Here is a 22192-nt window from a genome sequence, read left to right as displayed (position 1 = left end):
CAGATATACTTCATTTATTTCCTCCTTTCTGTTTATAAGGCATGCTCCTCTGCCAGACCTGGAAAATTGGCTGCTTTGAAACTATCTGTTCTTAGAAATCCATGTGGCTCTCTTAATGCTGTATTATCCAATAAGTGCTTGTATATTGACTGTTAGTTGCACTCATGACTTGCTAGGGTTCAAAGTCAGGCTGACTGAGCCTTAATTCTCCAGCAGCCTGTTTTTGCCACCATTTTCAAGTATAAATACTGTGGTCAATCTTCTGGATATCTTCTGAGGCCTCTTACACAAGCTCTGAAAAAGCATCCCTAATAGGCCTAACAGCAGTCTCTGAATCATTCAGTACTACTGCTGGCACAGTGTGCACAGTATAAAGCCAAAATATTAGAGAAATTGTATCACACTATGTTTGACATTAATGTTACGAGAAGCATTCTTCCTCACCATTACTAATGTATATTATTATCTTTAAGGATTAAACAGGAACAGTGGCAGCCAAGGGAAAATAAACATGAAACCAGGAAGGTTATGCCTGTGGAATAGCACAAAAGGACCAAAAAGCCAAATCTCTTGTGAGAAATTCTTTAAACATTTCAGCCTGGATCTGGCTCCATTCAGTTCCAGGGTTTCATTAATGTTCTTCCTTTTCCCTGGGGTTATGTGAAAGAGGAAATGAGATAACGCCCAATCCGTCCTTATAACAGCACTCCAGCCCTTTGAACAGCACTCAGCAGTCACACTGACTAACACCATCGGTAGCTGCTTTCCTCCCAAACTCGCTGGCAGGGGCCCAGGGATCTCCCCTCCCAGGCGTGCTGCCACCAACCCGAGGCCAGCTGGCCGCCGCCGGCCACACTGCTTCCCTTCTGTCGCACCTCCCTTCTGCTACTCACTGTTTCACCCATCAGGAGTCAGGAATATAAATTACTCCTTTCCCCCTCTCCTCCCAATGATACCAAGTAACCTGTGCTTGCCATTATCTCACCAGGGCATTGCAAGGGCTTGCCCCACTCCCCAGCCTTCACAAAATGCAGGCAGTGGCTTGGCTTGGGAAGGAAACCCTGCATCCACAGCACTAGCAGACATTAACCTTGTCCTTGAATCTCAGACCCAACTCAGGATTCCCTGCATGAAGGATCAGTCAAGGTAATGTCTGTCTGGACTTGCCCACCTGGCCAGCGCTGGACCACAGGGCAGAAGAAAGAGCTGGGGCATAAATGCCTGCCCCAACCTGAGTGAAAACGGACTGCAAAGACTGGATTTCATTCAAGTTTGATTTGTTCAGTGCTCAGACCAAGAAGTTGCACAGAATTATGTTATCTGTGGCAATCCTCCATGCAGCTATGAACTTCTGGATTACTGATCAATTGTAGCACTAAAAAAAATTCCAAAAAGAAGTTTTACATTTAAGAACATTATTAGAGGAATAAATGTAGGCATCAGCAGAGGGAAAAACAAGTTATTACATACCAGACCAATGAAGATGAGCTCAGTGAAACAACTTAATTATTTGGAGGGGAAAATACAGTGAGTCACCTTCTAAAATTTCAAGTGTTCTCAGTACAATCTCTCCAAAGTACTTTATAGACTCAGAAAGAGTCTGCAGGCTCTCCAATTCAAAAAACTCACCTATGAATAAATGCTTTGATTATTGGACTTCCTTCACATTATTAGCTGGGTCCCAGTTTGAAGAAATGTGTGTTCCAACATGAAACCACCTTCAAGTTTTTTGTTACATACTGGTTGACCTATTTGCATATTTCTCAAGAAACAGATATTATTACCACATATGTGTGGCACTAACAACTTCCGTACTCACCATTCACCCTCCTGCCTCACCCACTATGCTGCTCTCCTGTCCTATACTTCTCCCACTCTAGTTAGGGAGACAGAGAAAATGAATAGTGTAAAGACTTGTTTAAGAATTCATCTACTCGAAGCAGAAGAATTTTATAAGCAACTAGAAATGTATGCATAATTTCTTTCTGAAGGTCATAATAGCCTGAAGTACCCTTATTCAGACAGCCCTTCCTAGTCCACGTCTGTCTCACTGCAGTAAACCTCAAGAACTACTCCACCCCTTTAGGTCAAGAGCACTGAGGTCATGGATCTGCAGAAATCACCCTTGTGATATCATCCAGTTCCCCTTCTGCCACCCACAGGGATTGCCAGTTCCTGCACACCCTCCCCTCCCTGGTTACCGCTCTCCTCTCCCCTCTCAAGTGGCTTATCCAGGGACTTCCCGTATGGGGGCTTTTCCAGCAGCACAGTAGGGAAGTGCAGCATTGTGTGCAGCAACACAGAGCCCAGGTGTGTGCTCCCTGTTCTAAGGGGCAACAATATATCATTCAGAAGATAAAACCAAAGCAACTTATCTGCAATTATTCACCATAAAAATCTTGTATTTGACCTTAAAAACACAAACTCTGGCATAACTACTACCAGCAACTGTGAAGAATGCCAGTTTGTAGGAAGTCAATGCACATATTGTACATATTTTAAACCTCTTGCTATTAATTCTACTTGATGTGACAGTAGCTATGCAATAACCTTCCAAGCTGACACCAGCATCTTATTCTTTTTTTTTCACTGAAAAATATGGACACTTTACAGCAAAGCAGGAAAGTCTTATCTGCAAGATAAATTTAGGTACTACTCCATTCTGCTCACTGTACAAAACAAATCATAAGGGGGAAACAAGAATAATTTTATTATAAATCACATTCGATCGTCCTACTGCTTAGTACCGAATAATAAGTTATAACTAATTAATTTCACCTCAACTCTTTTTCTGCTTGCAATTCCACCTGTGGAATATTAGACATGCTGTATTTTCAGAACTGTATTCCTCTCGGCAGCTTCACCTGATTTTGCTTATTTTAGGTAGGAAGAAGGGGGTGTCAAGGCAGTCTGTCATTCCCCAGATGACTACCTGCTTTACCTATCAGTCCTCCACTGGCTACTTCCCTCTGCTATGTACAGATCTGACTCTACAGTGTTTAAGCATCTCATGGTCCTTACACTATTTGTCCTCAAGCACTCCTGTAAGACAAGGTGGCGTGGAACTCAGCCTGCAGCTCTGGAGCTGGGACAGAGGTGACACCACTTATGAAAGGTTCAGGAGCAGGAGACAGTGCAGCACAGGGGACCAAATCCTGCCCTGGACTTGCATCCTTGCCTCAGACCACATGAAATCTCGACATACACTCCAGTAGAAACACTGCTTAGTTAAAAATGAAGAGAAAAGAAAGTAAGGAATTTAACATGAGCAAAAGGGAAGGACTTACAGGCTCTCAAGCAAAGCCCTCATTAGCAGCACAGTTCCACCTCTTTGCAAATCCAGCTTTGGATTTGCAGCCTGTTCACTGGTTGGGCTGAGGGTTTTTGGCATTTAAGAGCCAGATCTGAAAGTGTTGGCTGGGGACACAGATAGACAGAGGATGTCCATCTGTCTGTCTGTCCCACTCCTTTTCCTACTTCTTTTCCCTGACTTTTTTACACTAACAGTCAGAAGAGGGGGAATCACTTCCCTTGCACCAGTGGCCCACTTGGGTGCTCCTGTGGCGGCCATTAGGATGAATTCATGTTCACAACTCCATGTGGAATGACATTGTGGATTCACCTGAAGATTGTTCACCTGTTATGGGGAGCAAGATAATGCTCCTGCAGCCCACCAGAGGCCATCTTACAAAGCACCTTGGCAGGCTCCTGCATTTTTATTTTTGGAGAGGGCAGGGAAGCATTTCTCTAAGAGAAAAGGAGTGGCAGGACAGAAGGAATCCAGGCCCGGAGGCACAGTGGGGTGGGTCAGCGGGAACACCGCTCAAATCACCTCATCTCCACATTTGCTGCACCCTGCCAGCCCTGACAATTATGGCACCGCACTTGCTACCCCTCGGCCTCAGTCACCCCACTGGCTGGCAGTGCCCCTTTCCTTCCCTTAACCATTCTCAGTAAATGGAGCATCAGAAATAAGCATTTCACTTTAGGAGAAGAAAACAGCTCTTTTGCCTGCACTGGGAAACCAGCCAGCTCCCATTCAAATGAAAGGGAGGGGATCACGTGGATACATTTCAATTAATTGCACTGGCGAGGCAGGCTGCAAACAGGCTTCCCTTTCAGCCAGACCCCTGCATTTATGTCTTCCGTTGGGGAGGTGGTGGTGTATACAGCCAAATTACCTGGGGGATTCATCTCGTTACACAGTGTCTGAGAACTGGGAGGTGGCTGTATTTGCAGAGGGCTGAATTTAGCAGGGCCATAATTTGGTGGCAAATAAGGGAAAAAAAAAAGAAAACTGATTTTCCATCTGCTAGAGCTGTGGCCTCCAAATAATTTTGATTGCATGCTTCTATCACTAAAAAAAAATTTAAGTTCATATCCCCGTTACATGTTAATTTATTTTCTTATAAATTATCTGCAGGCAGTTCCAACATCACATAAGGAGACTGCAGGGGTTGAAGAGCTGGTTACAGCAACTGTCATTTGCTCATGGTATTGGCCCATCTCACAGGCTCTTATGCCAGCACCACCATCAAATACTGCAGGGCAACTTTCAGGTAGTATCAGTCTCAGGAAGGAAAAAGAAAACAAAAGGAAATATAACCAAAAGAAAAACAGTACAAGGCTTCTCGGGGGCAAGAGGGTGTGGAATTTCTTAAGAATTTTTTCACTTAAAAGTAATTTTTAAAGCGCCTGTGGACACACACCCTTCATGAAAGAATGCAAGGAAGGAACATTCACAGAGATTCTAAAGGCAACCTAAATATGGGTCACATATGTGTTATGCATATAAACAATCATGTTCAGATAAATAATTACTATTACGGGTTACCCTTAACAGCCAGAGAGAGGTCTGAAGTCAGTACTAACCAGCAGTGCGTTTTTGGCATGTCATTCGTGCTTCCTCTCACAACAGGCATTCCCATTTCAATTTCTATTTACTTCTAACTGCTATAAAAATAGCAAGTCATCAAATAATGAAGCGCATCAAATACGCAGCATATAAATAAGTAAAAATATCAACAACATCAAGTGTGAGGTAAAGTACAGGTCGTTTTCATCTGTGTGGAAAATAGGGCAAACTTAGAAGAAAAAGAGCAGTAACAGAATTACAATTATAATAGTATTACAATTATATGCTTATTTTTTCCCTTAATTAATTCCCTTATGTAAATTACATGCTTATATCAATGACAGTAATAGATAAGGAAAATATAAGTCTTAGACAGACATGTGCTTTAACCGGGAACTTCCACAGACACTCAAAACTAATGAACTAATTTGAAAATAGCGCTGCCATACAGCTCAAAAAAGCTTGATGCACATCTTTCAGAATAACCCTCACCACCCTAATTTGAGCATAAGGCTTAGCAGAAGAAATGGAAATTCCCAGATGTTGTGTCTGACAAAAAGTAAAAGTGAATTCTGTGTACTTCCAAAAGAACGCAAAATTTACTTTCCTGCTTTTTAAGTAATACAGATCTGCAAGGATGCCAAACTATTCTGAATACAGCCCACAACAGAATTCATTCAGGACAGCAAAAAACTGCCAGCCTAAACTATCTTTATTTTACTACTCTTTGTAGATCATGGTAATGCCAGTAACATCCAATTACTAATCTTGATGCATTAAGAGAGTACCAAATTAAATTTTAAGAAGTTCGCTTGTCTATCAGACTCCTGTTTTGGTAGCTCTCATTTGCTACTGAAAAACAAGGCATCAGTCCAATGTAAAGAATAAGCCTAGGGGGGAAAAAAATTCTCTGAATATTACCCCAAAAAAATCCAGTAGCTCTTTTGATAGAAACAAAAGGAGGAAGAAAAGCATTTTCATCTGAAGGCACATATGGGAAAAACAATTTGTGTTCCTTCAGATTCAGGGGGGGGGGGGAAATGCAGAGGAAGTTTTAATTTAAAACAAAACAAAACAGCTCAAGACAACCACACTTAGCAGCCAGGAGCTCAGCCATAGAAGTCCAGCTCCTCACATGCCCACAGCATCTCCTGCATGCCCTGCTCCCTGCCTCATCCCAGAGACCATCCCATCACTGCCGTGCTGTGAAATGTGAGTAGGGACAGTTGGGAGCATAGCAGAAGTTTTTTGTCATTTTTAGTTCCCCCATGCCTGTGAACATGCAACTCAGGAAGAGGCAGCCAGATTGGGGCCAAAGAAACCCACTAATTAATGCTGGTGTCTGTGACAACTAGAGATTTAAAACACAAGAATTTCCACCTCAACATGAGAAAGAACCTCTTTACATTGAGGGTGGCAGAGCACTGGAATAGGCTGCCCAAGGAGGTTGTGGAATCCCCCTCTCAGGAGACATTCAAAACCCACCTGGACACATCCCTGTGTCATGTGCTCTTGCTGACTTTGCCTTGGTAGGGGGTTTGGACAAAATGATCTCCAGGGGTCCCTTCCAACCTTAAGAATTCTGTGATTCTGTGATTTATCAGACACATTTATTACTAATTTTTAAGCTTCAAAATAAGGGGGAGGCAGTTACAGAAATGTGAAAAGACACTACTCACGCTGACTACTTAAAATGAAACAAAAAGATTACACTACCAACAACAACAACAAAAGGGTGAAAACATGAATTCAGTACAAGATGTGATGTCAGGCATGTACTCTAATTTCAAATCTTATCTTTCAGACTGTTCTTCTGTGTCACTTCAAGTTACTTAAAACTTCTTGCAGTCATTGTAGATGAAGCAGTTCAGATGGGATTTGCAGGGAATCTTCTACCCACAGCAGGAAGTGGAGACAAAAGCAGCAATAGGCAGAGACAGTCTGGGTAGAAAAAGCTGATGCAGTAAGAGAGGACTTCAGATGATGGACGGTGGGAGGGAGGGAAAGGCAATTACCATAATTGGTATTTTTGAAGCCACAGCCCATAATGGGAAACAATGAAGTTTCATCCTGTAAAGTTCAACATACCACCAAGTCCGAATATGTTCCAGATTTATTAGTGGTTAAGAGTAGATGTTTTTTAAAAAGCACAAAAGAATTCCAGTAAATTAATTCAAGACAGTAATAAAGCCAGAGAAGATGAGATACACCAGTATTATATGAAATACAGTATGTGAAATCAAAGTGAGACTCAGGGGAGCACCTACAAAAAAATGGTTTGAACTTCTGCTGATATGAATGAGAACAGCTTCAGACGCTCAGTGGTTCCCAAAATAGGACTTGTAACCCAGTGCCTTCTCTTCCTGGGTTCATTACAGTAAAACAGCTTTTTAATTATCCAGATTTAAATAATCCTGAACTATTCTGTACTGAAAACTCAAAATTAAATCACATTTTCTCAAAAAAAGGCTCAAAGTGGCCCAAAAATCCTTTTAATTCTGATTTTTCTGACTTACAGCCTCCAAATGTCAAAAGATATTAAAAATAAAAATTAAATCAGCCCTCAGCTTTAATTACCAGTGCCAGGAACCATGGAACAGCAACTATATACTGGAAGTTGCAAAAGGGAAGAAAGAGAAATGAAGATAAAATTTTCTTGTTAGAACAGCCACAGGATTTCTCACTGAATTCCTTTCACCTAGGGAGATCTTAATAAATATGTTATTTGTATGTGGATAAAGTACAATAGAAATGCATGGTTTTATTAAATTGCAAGGAATTAAGATAGGCCAGCCACGCCAAATGGCACATACCTACCCAAAGGGAGGGATGAATGTTACGGGCAGGACTGTGCTGTGCTGCAGTCACCTTCCAGAGAGGAGCTGGAGGAGAACACCCTGCTTTTGGGCTCACAGCAACAGCCTCTACTCAGGGAGGAGGCTGCTTTATCTTCAAGCCAATAATTAATGTGTGCTTCGACTGCTCAAAGGAACCTTCCCAAACACAGAATAATCAGTGCAATCAACCTGCGAGTCAGAGTATAAAAACAAAGGATTCGTAAACCAGATACCACTAAGGAACAACAGGGGCTGTTTTTTCCCTCATAAGGTAGGAGATGAAATTCCAGTTCAAGAGTACCTCATTGCTGATGTTCTGAAGAGCAACATGTTTGGGAAAGCAAAGGCTTCCTTTGTTTTGTTTGCTGGTTGTGTCTGTTTGCTTTTAAGCTTTCTTTTTCCCAAACAAACAACAACATCTGTATACCATCCCTGGCTTGCTCTCTGACCTTCAGCAAGTTGCCATTTCCTTGAAATCACAGTTCAGAGACACAGTTTACACACAGCCTGTTTCACAGCTTCTTGGGTGAGTTCAAATATGCTGCAGCAGGATGATGCTGAGTACCAGTCCACCAGAAACTTTCCTACCCTGACCAGATGTTTTAAAAATTATGGCAGGTAACTCGTCCTGCTATGAAACGTATCACCATGAAGTTACCTTTAGTCTTCTAACAGCTGACATAAATTCTGTGCTGTGTGCTCTGCCCAATTAAACTCAGATATCATTTGTGCCTGTGTCTGACCAAGTTTGTCCCATCAAGTGGCATCATACAGAAGTGTATGATGGCCTCATACAGAAGTTTAAGTGCAACCCTAAGCTGCACTTAAACTTACCAGTGTGCCCCTGAAAACTACCAACATTTTTATCTTTCAGAAAAAAGGGATAGGAGTCAGAGTTCCTTACAGTCCAAATGAAATCTGCCAGTACTGTTAACTGGAATAAAATATATCTAAAAATGCTAGTCCCTTCTAAAAATCCCATTGCAGCAGAGTTATCCTCATTATACTGGCTTTCAGCAATCATTGTAATTAAAGCATTCCCTCTCCAACCCCCTCGACTTTTGGGGTGCTACAGCAGGAATGCTACAGTGTGAAAGCAAAAGTAGTCCAATGATCTGCATTTACTTGATAGTGCAAGGACAGCAAATCTGTTCTAACATTGCCTCGCAACCATCCTCTTCAGAAACCTTTATAAGGGGGATAATAATAGGTAGCTCTGAGCAGCCCAACTAAGTGCTCAGCACTCAGCAGATATCACCAGCATAAATTAACTAGAAATGGAAAAACTCAACACTCACAGAGACTATGATTTCAGCAACTTAATGGATAAATCATTATACTTGTCCAAAATGAAATCTAGTTCATAGGGAAGAGGGGGATGATACCAAATTAACAGAAATACTGTTTTTACCATTAAACCCCAATGCGCTGTGCTGTGTCACTGAAAAATACTTGCATAATGCCACCTAAGGCAAGAAACATTGAGCAAGTGGCATAAATTCCTTGAAACCACCTTAGAAACTTTAGTGACTTAGATATTGTATTATATTCACCTTCCTTCTTTAACCTCTTCAGTACTGAACGGCCTGGCTACAGAGCCCCACAGCTTGTGGGATGCATCATAAGTTATTAAAATCCTCTTGACCAAGCTGATGTACAAATGTCAACTCCCTGCTGCTCTTTTATTCATGTGTATCATTCACTAACCACTGTTAAAAGATACAGTACTTCTCCCTAGCTCTCTTTTTCTTCTTGAATGGGTGTTCTCACTTTGTCAAAATTTTAGTAGTGCAGAACACCACCAGCCTCGGAGCAGACTCATGTCTCCCCAGGAGACCCCCTGACCTTGCCTCTGCCAGCGACAGAGCCTGGCTCTCAGGCAGGCCACCAGGAGCCCCACAGTCCACAGTTCCACGGACACCAACCCCACTCCAACCCTTACCCACTTGCAGCAGCAAACTCCACTGCCAATTCAGAGCTCACCTCCCTTTCATGAACACAACTCACTTGCTGTAAAATTCACACCTCAGAGGGGTGTGACTGAGGACTCACAAGTCTTCCCCGTGAACGGGAACTTCCTCCTTGCTTACCCATCCATAACCACTTTGTCTGCACCAAAGAACAACATGGAGGCCACCACTAAGTGGCTACCTGGCTAAAAATGTAAATTAAACTATACAGTTAGCAGTACACTGGGTTAATACACAACTTCTTAACACTCCTCTGCATAAGACTGAAACCAAACTATCATTTGGGCTCTGACCCTATGAGCAAGCAGACCTGTGGTGACAGTGACTCACTCTGCTTTTCCAATTCTTGTTTTCTTTCACACATTTACATCCGCATGACCATTTGCCAAACTATGCAAACCCAACTGCAGCAAAAAAAGGCATCACAGAAATGTGCTGAAAAACACTGTAAGTAAAACTTCAGGGTCATATATATATATATATATATATATATATATATATATATATATATATAATGATAGTTTTTAAATTAAATTCAGGTCATTTGTATTAAAAAAAAGCTGCAACAGCCTTAGTTAATATTTATAAAAACAAGATATAACGTATAAAAAATATACTTTGCTAGGTATCAAATCCAGTGCATAACAAGTTCAGCTGAAGGCATTTATCTATAGGCACAGGGATGTAACACTGGCCAGGCACGCTGGACCCATCTGTCTAATAATCAGCTGCTCTTCTTTAAATATGAAAAATCAGAGATTTGGAAAACACCCTCCTGTTACGAGGCTGACCTTACTATGGTTTTGTCCCTGTACCTCAGACAAAGCAGCAAGGTTTCAAAGCTGACAGAACCAGTTTCCATGTATTAGCAGTTATTTTGTATTATTTGGCCATTGACGTTCCACTTACGGACCCTTAAGACGAAATCAAGCCCCATTAAAGAGGGCAGTGGAATTTCAATTGGCTTTGAGGAAAATGGTTGAAACTTCTTAACTTTATTAGTTTTTAACACACTAACCCCTAGAATTTGCATGATATCAGAAACATTAAACAGTGAGAGGTGAAACATTTGGTTGTTTCTTTGTCCCTAACAACATGCTGAAGATAATCAAACTGGTGCAAAATTCTCGATTTATATGCATACAGTCTTGAGGAATCATCATAAAGCTTCATTAATCTATTTCTATTAAAGTTAATAACACACCTCTGCAGATTTGAAAGGAACTTGATTGTGAGTTGGGGGTCATGCAGGCAGTAACTGCAGAGAGCTCTAGTGAAGCAAGCAGTAGCACTCTGGGCAGCTAGCTAGAACTGAGTTCAATTTGGCTCTTCATAACTACTGAATAAGCAAACAATCCCTGACTTCAGCAGTTTCCTCTCTTCTCCCCCCGTACATAAGTTATGAGTGCAATTGGTTCACAGCACAGCATCATGGCTCTGTGATGAAGAGAAAGCCACTGCTGCAGTGCAGGTTGATGAAGCACCGCTGATGTGTGCCCTCTGTAAAAGCGCACATTCTTTAGCACAGAAAATGTGTTATTTACAGAAGCAAAGAAACAGGATACACCTGAGCTACCCAGAAATCAAACATTGTAGTATGCCACAATAAGGTAATAAAAAATTGATAAGGTACATAAGAAAAAAAACTCTTCTGGTGCTGAGAAAAGATAGGAGAGGCAGAATTACCACCTGGTGAGGTGGCCAGGAGGGCTCCCATGTTACTGTGCAGGCTGCCAGCTACTGCCTTGTGTTTGGATGCTGCCTGACGCTGCTACTTGTTTCCCTCAACTCCTTTGTTACCTATGTGGAGCAAACTGCAAGTCGGTGCACGAAGCCCATGAGGATAGACACGGCAGGAAGGTCTGTCACCTTTACCCCCCATCGAGCAACCATTTGGGACTCTTCCCCTGGCTGAGCTGTGCCATGCCACACCATCAGCTTCTCCTCTGGCACACAGCATCCTAACGAGGGGCAGGTGCAACTTCCCAGCATACAGGACAAAAATGTCAAATGACCATTTGTGGATGCAACAGGCAGAACCAAAGCATCCCTTGACACAGTGCTTTCAGTGCCACACCATCATCTGCTGAGGTTTTAAAATCTTAATTCCTGATGAGGCATTTCTTGCCTTGGAAGAAAGGCTTCAGACGGGACACACTGTGTTTGTTTATACGCCTGACCAGGAAATTGCTAATAATAACCTGTAGACAACACCCTATTGCAACACCTGCTTGTACACAATGAACAGCGTTAAGGAAAAAATTTATGGCAGAATCACTTTAAAAAAAAAATAAAAAAAATCTGTATTTTCTCCTGCCACTCTTCTTACCTACCTGTGTGGTTGATTTAAATATCTTACATGCCAGATAGATGTATGTTACAAAAAGGCTTGTAAAGAGAATACAGAACACAGATGCACTCAACCCTCACGTAAGCCATAAACTGTGTGGGTGAGCTCAGGTCCTGCTAACTGAGGATGTGTTTTGCACTTGAGTTCTTGGCTACAAGGAAATTAAAATATAAACTGATAACTTGACCTGAGTGAACTCAGGAATTTAACTTAAGGGCTCTGCATGAGCAGGACTCTATTATCTTCAGACTAAATAAATTAATTTGATTATTTTTACTTAGATACATTTCACTGTCTATCAATTTCTAAAAAGCAAGTATGTCCTTTTCAAACATTTTTAACGTTCACTTTAAGATAACAATACTTGAAAAAAATAAGATCTCCTTGTCCTCCCTGACTTCTCTTAATATAATAAGGAAAAAAGCATAGGAAAAAGTTTTCAGTAAATGCAATTCTGTTAATGCCCTTGCAGCAACACTTCCACTCAACCACCAATTCAGCACCAAAACATGAAATACTGGATACTGACAGCACCAACACTTTTGCCTTATTAAACTTTAAATCAACATGAACTTTATACCACAAGATCTCTGTGGTGTAAAGAAAAGTGGTTTTTAAACTACGGTTTTCTTTACAATTAATTCAGGTAGACCCTGCCTTTCTTGCACTTCCAAGACCAGCTCCAAGAACATTACTATTTAAACCATGAACACAGAGCCAATATATTATTCTTTCCAAGTTTGAAAAACCTTTTGACTTGGCACTAAGGCCCTTCTCATTTTGCATTTGCTTTCCTGACAAAGGATTAATGATGATAGGTTAAAAATTCGGGACTCAGCAGCTTTTCGCTATATTCTCCTCCCACAGTGGCAGGGACAACTAGCAAATACCTGGCAAACCAAGGAAGGTTCACTACTCAATACAAAAGAGAAAAATCCTCTGCTTGACATCCCATCCCTTCCCCTCTGTGAACTCTGGTGCTTGTTTTTGTAAATGCATGGAAGTAACACTGCTGCACATTTTTAACTGTGTGCTATTAGACTTAACAAAAAATCCTTTATTGAAATCAAGCCACTACACAGCTAAACATTACCAAAATCCATCAGGTAAAAATTATTAGACCACTTTTACCTCAGATTATACAAAATACACATTATGTAATCCTGCCTTCATTGGGAATCTGTCCTGCCTGAAGCTGCACTGAAAATACATCAGTATCACACAATGACATTAAACTTTTTGAATGTCTTTTTCAAGTACGAGTTGACAAAGCTATTCATAAATTAATAAATAGCCCAAGGTGAGCAGAAGGATTTCTCATGAAACCTGAGCAGTAATGCAATATTACTGTTCCTGGATCCTTTTCCATTTTATCATAAGCTAGTAATTCTCCCAAGGGTGATGTCAAGAATCCTCTTAACTGTACTCTTTGCCTATCTCTGCATGGTAATGAAAAAATATTGATTTTCACATTTGTGACTCAGATGCAATTTGACACAAGAAGTCCAAATTATTTCTCCCTTGCAGTGCATCAGCAATCACAAGCTTCACTCACATCAAAATGAAGCAGCCTTGTTAATACATGACACTGAAAATAGTGCTTCATTTACTCTGTACTTTTCAAAATTAAGGTCTGGCCCAGCAGCAGATTTTAATGCAAGTTGTGGAGGGGATAATAGAATAGTTTGGGTTGGAAGAGAGGTCTGCCTTGATCGGATGCGTCTGAAGAGCAGCAGCTGCAGGGTGAGATTTGCCTTGGGTATGAGCTGACAGCAAGGAGCATCCCACCTTTTCTTGAGCACCCTGACACGTCAAACACCCTACCACCCCTGAAAACCCTCAAATCCTCTCCAGGTCCTGCTGGACCAAAGTTTGATAACTCCTATCCTGCATGTGACAATAAGGAAAATGTGGCTTTTTTCTTTTTTAGACAAAGTTTGGAAATTTTGACCTTTAGGCTTACACCATGCATAACCACCAGCAATATTCCAGCCCTCCTCCCTCACTTCACCTGACTGCAAAGCTATGGCACAAGTCATCTCTCTATCACCCAAAGTTGAACCCCACATGGTGACCAGACAGCCCCGTGCCAGTGCCTGAAGACATCCAGCTTCCAGCATGGCATTAAGTGAGGCTATGAAGCCGTTTCAGAAGGGACATCACACGAGCAAGATGCCCGTGGAGAAGGGGAGCCCTTTCACTTTGAAAAGAGAGAAATTGTAACTGTGAGAGAATTCAACAGAGGGGGATTCACCCCAGGGCTTTGAGTCCTTCAACTCCCACCCCCTCACCCCAGACTGTCTTGGCTCTGTGAGTTTCTTGTATTTCTGGGTTTTTTTTAATGTGAACCTGAAACAGTTCTTCAGTGTTTGAATGAGTGGGAGATCAGCCAAAAGAATAAAACCCACTGGCCTTTAGATTATTTCAAACAATTGAAAATAAACTGCTATTCTCTTATATAATTAGAGAAATCACACTTCTTTGCTGCACAATAGCAAATGAACTCACTAAAGGGGCAAAAGGAGGTAGATTTTTTTTCTGGGAGATAAGTACTTTTCTAAATAACACCTACCCTGAGGACCACATTCATATAACTATTTCAACAAACAAGACTTTTGAAAGTCCGCTATAATCCACTAACAAGAAAAGATCAAAGAAAGTAACAGGAAGGCCAGGATGCAATCAAAATATTTGATCAGTGAGCGGTTTTGTATCCACGCCATAAACTCAAGGGCATTTCAGTGGAAGCTGTGGGAGGAGAGGCTGCTGTGAACACCTGGAGAATTATGTGGTCATGGCAGATGGAGCCCCTTAGGGGAATCCTTATGCCCCACTGCCATCCCTGCATCCCTCCCTGCACAGAACACCACCAGCGCCCACCATCCCCAGCTTCCCGTCATTTTCAGTGCAGTTATGTTAAACAACCAAGGGTGGAAATTTTACTCGTTCTCCTAAATCCCACCACCTCCCCCGCTAAAGTTAAATATTTGGCCTTTGGTTAAACTAAATGGATTTTTGTTTTTCCTTTCAGAGCGGTCTCACGATCTCTGTGTGACCCCGGTGGGAGGACAGAGGGAGGCAAGGAGACCCCACCGTGCACTCAGAGCCCTGCCAGAGCCCTCTGAGTGTCAGCCCACTCGGTAGCAGAAATGGGTGTAATAAGCTTTTAAATACTCCCTTTCCCACATTTTTTAGAGAAAAGAGAACAAGGGAAAAGCTACTGCTATTTTCTGATTTTCCTCCTCACGCTTTTTTTGTTTAAATACATACTTAGCAAACATTAAACAACTATATGTTTGGATGCAACTCAAGGTAAACAACAACTTTGATAGTTTAATTTTCAAAAAAAAAAAAACAACAGCAAATTCTCACTTTCTTGAAAAGCTTTACTTTTACTTATTTGTATATTCCCTAGGTTATCAGCACATTTCCCTTTGCTTTTCTGAGAGCAGTATACACGTCCTTGTAACCAGAGAAGTATGGGAAATTCTGGAAAAATCCAACTGTGTATAAACACTTAAAACTCAGACACTCTAATAGAAAACAAGTACCTCTCTGAAACAAACATCTCCAGATGTTGTAACATATTTTTATATATAGATAGATATATATATATAAGATGTGACTCAGGCACGGAAAGCCAAAAGAATGTTCTCATTTCCTGAGACTGGCTAACAAAAAGGAAAAAAATGTGAACAAAGGAACAAAGATTCAAAAGTCAGCTTTTCTTAACAGCAGCAGCTTTAAAATGCTCCACTTCAAATCCTTTTTCATATAATCAGAATATTGCCTTTCTCTTGCAACTGCATAAACTCACAAAAGGAAACACAGAAAGGAAAAAAAAACGCTTTCTAGGTTTAAAGTACTATAGAAATGTCTCATTAGAGAAGTGCCTGTCCTTGCTTCAGTTCCAGCGAAGATCATCAACACCTCCCAACAAGCCCCTCTCCCCCAGCCTGCCTGGTCTCCAGGGCACAGTGGTTGAGAAAAAGCCAGCAGCCACGTGTGCTGTGGCTACCCCACAGCTCAGCATGGCAGGACTCAGCCTGCAAAAGCTCACAGCATATCTTGCTCCGTTTTTATTTCTGACAGTACAAGTGGGTACAAACAGCATCCCGTTCCTCTGGGACTTGAAAGCAATGGGTGAAGAAAGCCCATGGGCATCTCCAGACCATGAAGTCTTGTCTTACCAACAAGTGGCAGGTAGATTTAAACAGGCATCAAGATGTGTCACTGTTCTCTGTGCCCTTTCTAACCATAAACTATGTGTTAGGGGGGCAGGACACAGGATTTCCTTCCTCTGAATCCTTTGAAGGTGAAGTTCAGAAAACCAATTTTGTGAGTACTATGACAAAATCACTGCCGGGTGGTTTCCCTTCAGGCAGGGCAGTAGGAGGTGACAGCAAACTGCAGTGAGAACACACTCAAGTGCACTTTCCACAACTGAAAGCAAAATTGCCCAGAAAATCCTCCCACAACAACCTGCAGGTAGGTAGGTGATCCCTCTTCCAGTGCAAGAGAGCATGGACTCCCAATCCTGACACAGCACCCACGGCAGTCACAAGCAGTGGCCAGACCCAACCAGACCACCACCAAACACTGCTCCCTCCTTCTTTAAATCCCCAACACTTTTCACACTGCTCTCTGCAAAACTGGCAGACTTCTGATTTTTGGCACAGACCAGATTTTTGGCACACTTCTGCCAAAACAGGTATTGTCACCTTTCCCAAGTTCTTTCCCATGGACATCACTGCCACCCACAAGATTAAGGAATCAATCCAGATTGAGACAAACTCCGTTTTAAATCTATGTATCTACCAATCTCCCTCACCATACATTTTTAAGTCCCTGGTGCTGGCATGAGAACTATTGGGGGACTGGAATGTGTGGGTCACCCCAGGCCGCTGGAGCACAACTATATGCTTAATTAAAACATCTCTGTAATCATCACTGCCTGTGGGAAGAACAGCTGCCCTGGCATGGCCCACAGTCTGTCCTGAATCATAACACTGGCCAGAGCTGGGTCTGGGAGACAGCCATTGCCAAGTGAATCTCAGCCCACTTAAAGCAAAAATAAGTTACTTAGCACGAATGTCAGTGTCTCTGCCATGAAACAACAGTCTGTCCTGCTACCAACACAGCTCAGAACAGCCTGGTGCTCATATGTAAAGCTCAGCAGTACGTGCCTCTTTGCAAGCATTTCCTCACGAAAACCAGAGGGTTTTGCAAGCAGAGGCTGCTGTGCCAATTCAGCCCTGAATCCGCAGGGGCCGCCTTCCCCCGGCAGTGCTGGTGGCACCTCCTGCTCCCCCGCTTGCCAAGTGTGCTTTTCATTCCCAAATCAGAGGTGGAGTGTGCCAGGAGACACCAAAGGAGGACTCGGGGATGCTGTGGCTCTGCAAGGGAGGAGAACCAGGCAGTTTTGCCCCTGCCAGGCAGCACCCAGTCTCAGTGGGGATGGCCAGGCCCCCACAAAAGAGTCCTTGCAAGTAGCGAGGTTCCTTTTTACCCTCTCAGGGTGGATTTGAAACTAATTCTCTGCATGGTTCCCTCTCCCCACATCAATCCCACAGCTGCTGCACGTCAGTGTGGGGTCTGGACTGAAGCCACTTTGCCATGTCGCTGCTTCCCAAATGTTTGCTGGCGTTACTGCATTGCTTTGCTGTGGTCTTTCCCAGTGCCCCCAACTACAATAGAACAACATATTAATACAGAAAATCCTTTTAATTTTGCGTACAGCAGCCACCCGTGCTGCTCTGGCCACCCAGGAAATATTCATAAAGTCATTACAACGCCTTTTCTCCCCAGATGATCCACATCAATTCCCCACCCATGATGCAAGCAATAAACCTCCCCTGGTTTTAACTCTACTGTTCACACCAGTTTAGGTTTTACTCAGATAACAGCCCATCCACCAGTGTGCTCTCAGTTCTTCAAACTATTTAATGCAGTGTTTGAAACAACCCTAAAGCCACGTGACTAAGGACCCACCTTCTTACTGAATTCTACAGAAGTGGCTAGTCAGGTTTTTTAATAAATCAAAAAGTGATGAAAAGAAGGATCATCCGAGTTGGAATGCATGAACTTCTTACTTAACATATGAAGAAAAGCAATCAATATGAAAAATAAAGAGCATAAGACCTCCTCCTGGGTGCCAACCATGTTGTAATGGTATTTTCAATGCATTCTAGGGTGCTCCAGACTATGCCATTTTGGCATGGGAACGTGGTTTCAGGCTGTAGAGGAGGTCCACTTTGTCCACAGCTTGTCACCAGCCACACCACCAGCTTCTGGCATCCTGGATATTGCTGACAGTCTCCAGATGCTGAAACAAATTCAGCAAACTGTTTGACATAAAGAGTTACTATGGTACACAAAACCAGCCAAGGAAATTACAGTATTCTGACTTTTTTCCCCCCACTTCTGTCTGCTTAAAAAACAGAAGTCAGCATTTTCATAGAGACTTACGCACCACAGGAAGGGAATTGCTGAAATAATTGCAAAGGAGCGTCCTAATTTGAAGAAGAATATTAACCCCAGGGGACAGTCCCCTGCCACATTTTCCCTAATTGTCAGACTGAATTAGGACCTTTCACCCTTTCTGCCACAACACCAGCACTTCCACACAGGCTGTTAAGGGTGACGTGCTCTGTAACACATTTTAACACAGCAAGAACAGCAGACCACGTAGCTGCTTGGCTCAAACCATGCATAGCTTAGACAAGGGAAGGCTTTGGCTATGAAAACCTGACTGTCAGTTTCATTTTCCCTGTCACCAGCACTTGCCATCATGGAAAGATTTGACACGAGTAATTTCCCCACTGACTATCACGCTGCTTCTAGCACAGCTAATAATTAAGCCTCCTTATATTGAAAAGAAATAAGAGACTGCATTATGCTATGGAGCGAAAAACTTTTGAACTGGGCTTTAGAGGAGAACAAAGCACAGACAAATCAGGATGTGTAACCTAACACACAGCATGAAGCCACAATTGTAGGAGCTGAAAAGCTTGCCTTAAGTGCTCCAATAATAAATATTTCACTGCGACTTGAAAAAGAATTTGTTAACTGTGCAAACCACCCTCTGTATATTGCAGACCATTAACGGTTCCCCTGCAGTAACTGTATGGAACCAGTTCTAAGAAAAAGACTTGTGCACTACAACTGAGACCAAACAGCAGCACCATATTTAGGTTCTTATTTGGAATCCCTTATCAAAGCCAGTAACACCACGAAATGCCCCCATATTTCAGCTTCACAGTCTACACAGTGGAATAAGAACTGTAAATCCTATGCGTCTGTGCTAGTTTTTCAAGCATAGTTATACGTGGAATAGAGAACCTGGCTTTTTCCACTATTTTGCTGCATACTGGCCTGTATTTCTTGCTACAAAGAAAAACTCAGTTTGTTCTAAGAAACTACAAAAGCTTAAAATAATAATGGTTCTGAATGGAGAAACTAATGCTTTTCTTTGAACCGCATATGAAACTTACTCCAATGATAACACATCAAGATGAGTTCAGCACAAACAGCTGAAAAAGCTGCCCACAAAACTCAGAGGACATTTATAAAGCAAGCAGGCACTGCCACAACAAGCTATCAGTCCCAGGCAGCACACTAAGCAATCCTGAACGACCCATCACTACCCAGCATCGACCCACTGCACACCACTCCTTACCCAAATCCCTCTCTTCCAGGACACACAGTCTGGTCTCCCAGCGTGATGCTGAGTAAGAAAGCTGTGCCTCAGTAATGATTGTTCAAGTGACAGCACCAGCCTGCAAGTTCCTCTAGTTGCAAAACAAAAGCCACGGGAGTAACTCAAGTTCAAAAAGCCTCCATAAAACAAAGAGGTGGGGAGAAGGTCACCAAGAAGAGCATTTCCTTGTGCATACCTGCTGACCAGATGTCTGCTGCTTTTCCGTGTATCAAATCTGGAGAGAGACCTCAAATCATTCTTTCCTTTTTTGTTTTTTTCACCTAAACTCAGATTACTTAAACTCTCTAAATCAGACCAAAAAGTCAAGATACAAAACCCCTTAGAAATTTCAGCTTGCGGAGGCCTTTGAGATCACTTTACATTTTTTTTTAAAAGTAGGTTCAAATGAAATATTCACATTTTCAGTGGGTTTTTTTAAACCCAAAGAATCAAAACAAAAAAACACACAAATTTTTCATTTTCCCTCCTTGTATTTTACAAAATCAAAATGCATTTTTCAAGAGCCTTACCCCTTTGTTTTTACTTCAGTGGACTGGAATCGGCTATAGAAAACCCCCTCAGCCAGACGACTTGGAAACAGCGCTTCTGAAAGAGCTGAGTCTAGTCTCTCGCTGCTGTGCCACCCTGTCAGATGAGCAGCCCTGCCTGTCACGGCCAGCACCTCCCTTTACTCCCTCGATCCAAGCTTCTGTGACAGTGAACTGCACAGCCACTTCACCTCCCCGACCACAGCACAGCCCCTTGTCCTCCGTACAAGAAGGTGAGAGAAACACAGGAAGCCAGCCAGTTTAGGTAAGGGGCCCCATGTCCAGCCTTTACTGGGCAAACAGTTCTTTTTCAGGGCTCAGCAGCAGGAGTCCAGGCTGATTCTCAGCCGTGGGAGGATTTGCTTGGCCAGGAGGCAGCATGATTGTTCCTGCTCCTGTGAAAGGATGCTTGAGCCACCAGCTGTACCCTGGATGGCTGTGCTACCATCAGTGTTTCCCTGCCACATGCTGCTGCAGGTAACCTTCCTGCTACTTCATCTCTGCAAGTTTCTGCAAGTGGGGGCTCTAGTCTGACTTTGTCCCAAAATTTCTCGCTGTGCCAGGGGTGTAGCTTAGTTCATACCCTGGCGTGTACCAGCAGGGCAGCTGGCCCGCTCCCTGACGACTTCAGCAGAACAGATGCCAAATATGTAATTGCTCTGTTTACCCGGCCAAAGAGGCGGCTCAGCCGAAGCACCTCTGTGGGGCTGAAAGACACAGAGCCACGCACAGTGTCTTTCACTAGGTGGCACAAATACTGACAACTCGGCCACTTTCAGGAATGCAGAAAGAATCCTGGCCTGGGAGCATCTACCATCCACTACAAAAGCAAGTGGCTGTCGGAAAATCTGAAGAAAAACAGTTACCTCAATACATACGGACACCTGAATCACATTATCATGGTTTTCTAAGCATGTGGCTGCACTGCAGCTGGAGCGGAAGCTGGTCAAGGCTAGTGAGATCCTGGCCAGGACATCAGGGCACTGACCCTGGGAGCAGAGCTGGTTCACCCCGCTCAGGATGGCATCACTGTAGCCTAAACTCAGCCTGACTTTGCAAATGCCACAGCTTTTCCCCAAAGGTATGGCGGAGAGCTGGAGGAGCCTGCAGAATTCGGGCATGGGAAAGATAAGGCAGTGTTTAGACAGACTAAAGTTTGTGTGTCAACAGCTGTCCTGTACCTGCAGTCCAAGGCAGCTACAAAAATCAGTCTTTTTCCTTCCCTCAGCTCCAGGTTTTGATATATTAGCACAACACTTTGCCAAGTGCTTTAATTAAGGCCATTTCTTCCCAGGAAATAACCGCATAAGGCGAGGCTTTGAAACGCTGAGCAATGAGCAGAGCAGTCTTTGCTTTCCGACCCCATTAACCCGCCCCCAAGATAGGACTGCTCCCTAAGTGTGGGATATCACGAATATTTTATCCACATCCAAATGCGAGGTTATTTAGTACGATACTTTTAAACCAACCACCACTCGCCCAGAACAGGACGCCTTTTAACGCACCGGGCATCAGACCGCGCTCACGCCGCGCCCGGGACGTGCGAGCCCCAGCTCGGGGAGTTTCTCCCGATCGCTCTAACAAGGGCACGGGGCCCGCGGCGGCGCTCCGTGCGAGCGCTTTCCGCCCAGGAGGGGACTGCGGGGAGAAGGGGCTCCTGCAGTGCCCCTCGCTGCGGCTGCCGGGGACAGGGAAAAGTTTCCCCGTGGAACGGACGCTTCTCAGTGTCTCCATAGGGACACCCCGCACGTCTCCGGGCCCTCCGCTCCCCCGGCGGGACCGCAGCCCGACCCCGGCGGCGCCCCCGGAGCAGCGGGAAAGCGCCTTTCGCGGGCAGCAGCCGGTGACAGCGGCCCGGCCGAGACAAAGCGCCGCCCTCGGCAGCCGCCCGCCAAAGGGAGGCGGGACGGGACGGCGCGGGCGGCTCCCGCGC

The 22192-nt window shown here is 43.4% G+C and overlaps 1 protein-coding gene across 4 annotated transcripts in view; it reads right to left on the bottom strand.

Annotated features, from left to right (window-relative positions):
• The window catches only part of LIMS1 (LIM zinc finger domain containing 1), a 67543-nt gene that overhangs the window by 45265 nt on the left and 86 nt on the right, over positions 1–22192 (bottom strand). The window contains exon 1 of one of the 4 annotated variants that reach the window (XM_088160114.1): positions 20242–20381. The exons of 2 other annotated variants lie outside the window; for them this stretch is intronic. The gene's annotated coding sequence lies outside the window, so the exon portion shown is untranslated. Of the gene's footprint in view, positions 1–19690; positions 19713–20241; positions 20382–22192 lie in introns of those variants that run through there. One more of the 4 variants, XM_088160113.1, reaches the window with a different exon arrangement.

This window comes from Sturnus vulgaris, chromosome 2 (genome assembly GCF_052056855.1).
Source record: "Sturnus vulgaris isolate bStuVul1 chromosome 2, bStuVul1.hap1, whole genome shotgun sequence".
Classification (NCBI taxonomy): Eukaryota; Metazoa; Chordata; class Aves; order Passeriformes; family Sturnidae; genus Sturnus; species Sturnus vulgaris.
This window is presented reverse-complemented; position numbering and strand designations above follow the sequence as displayed.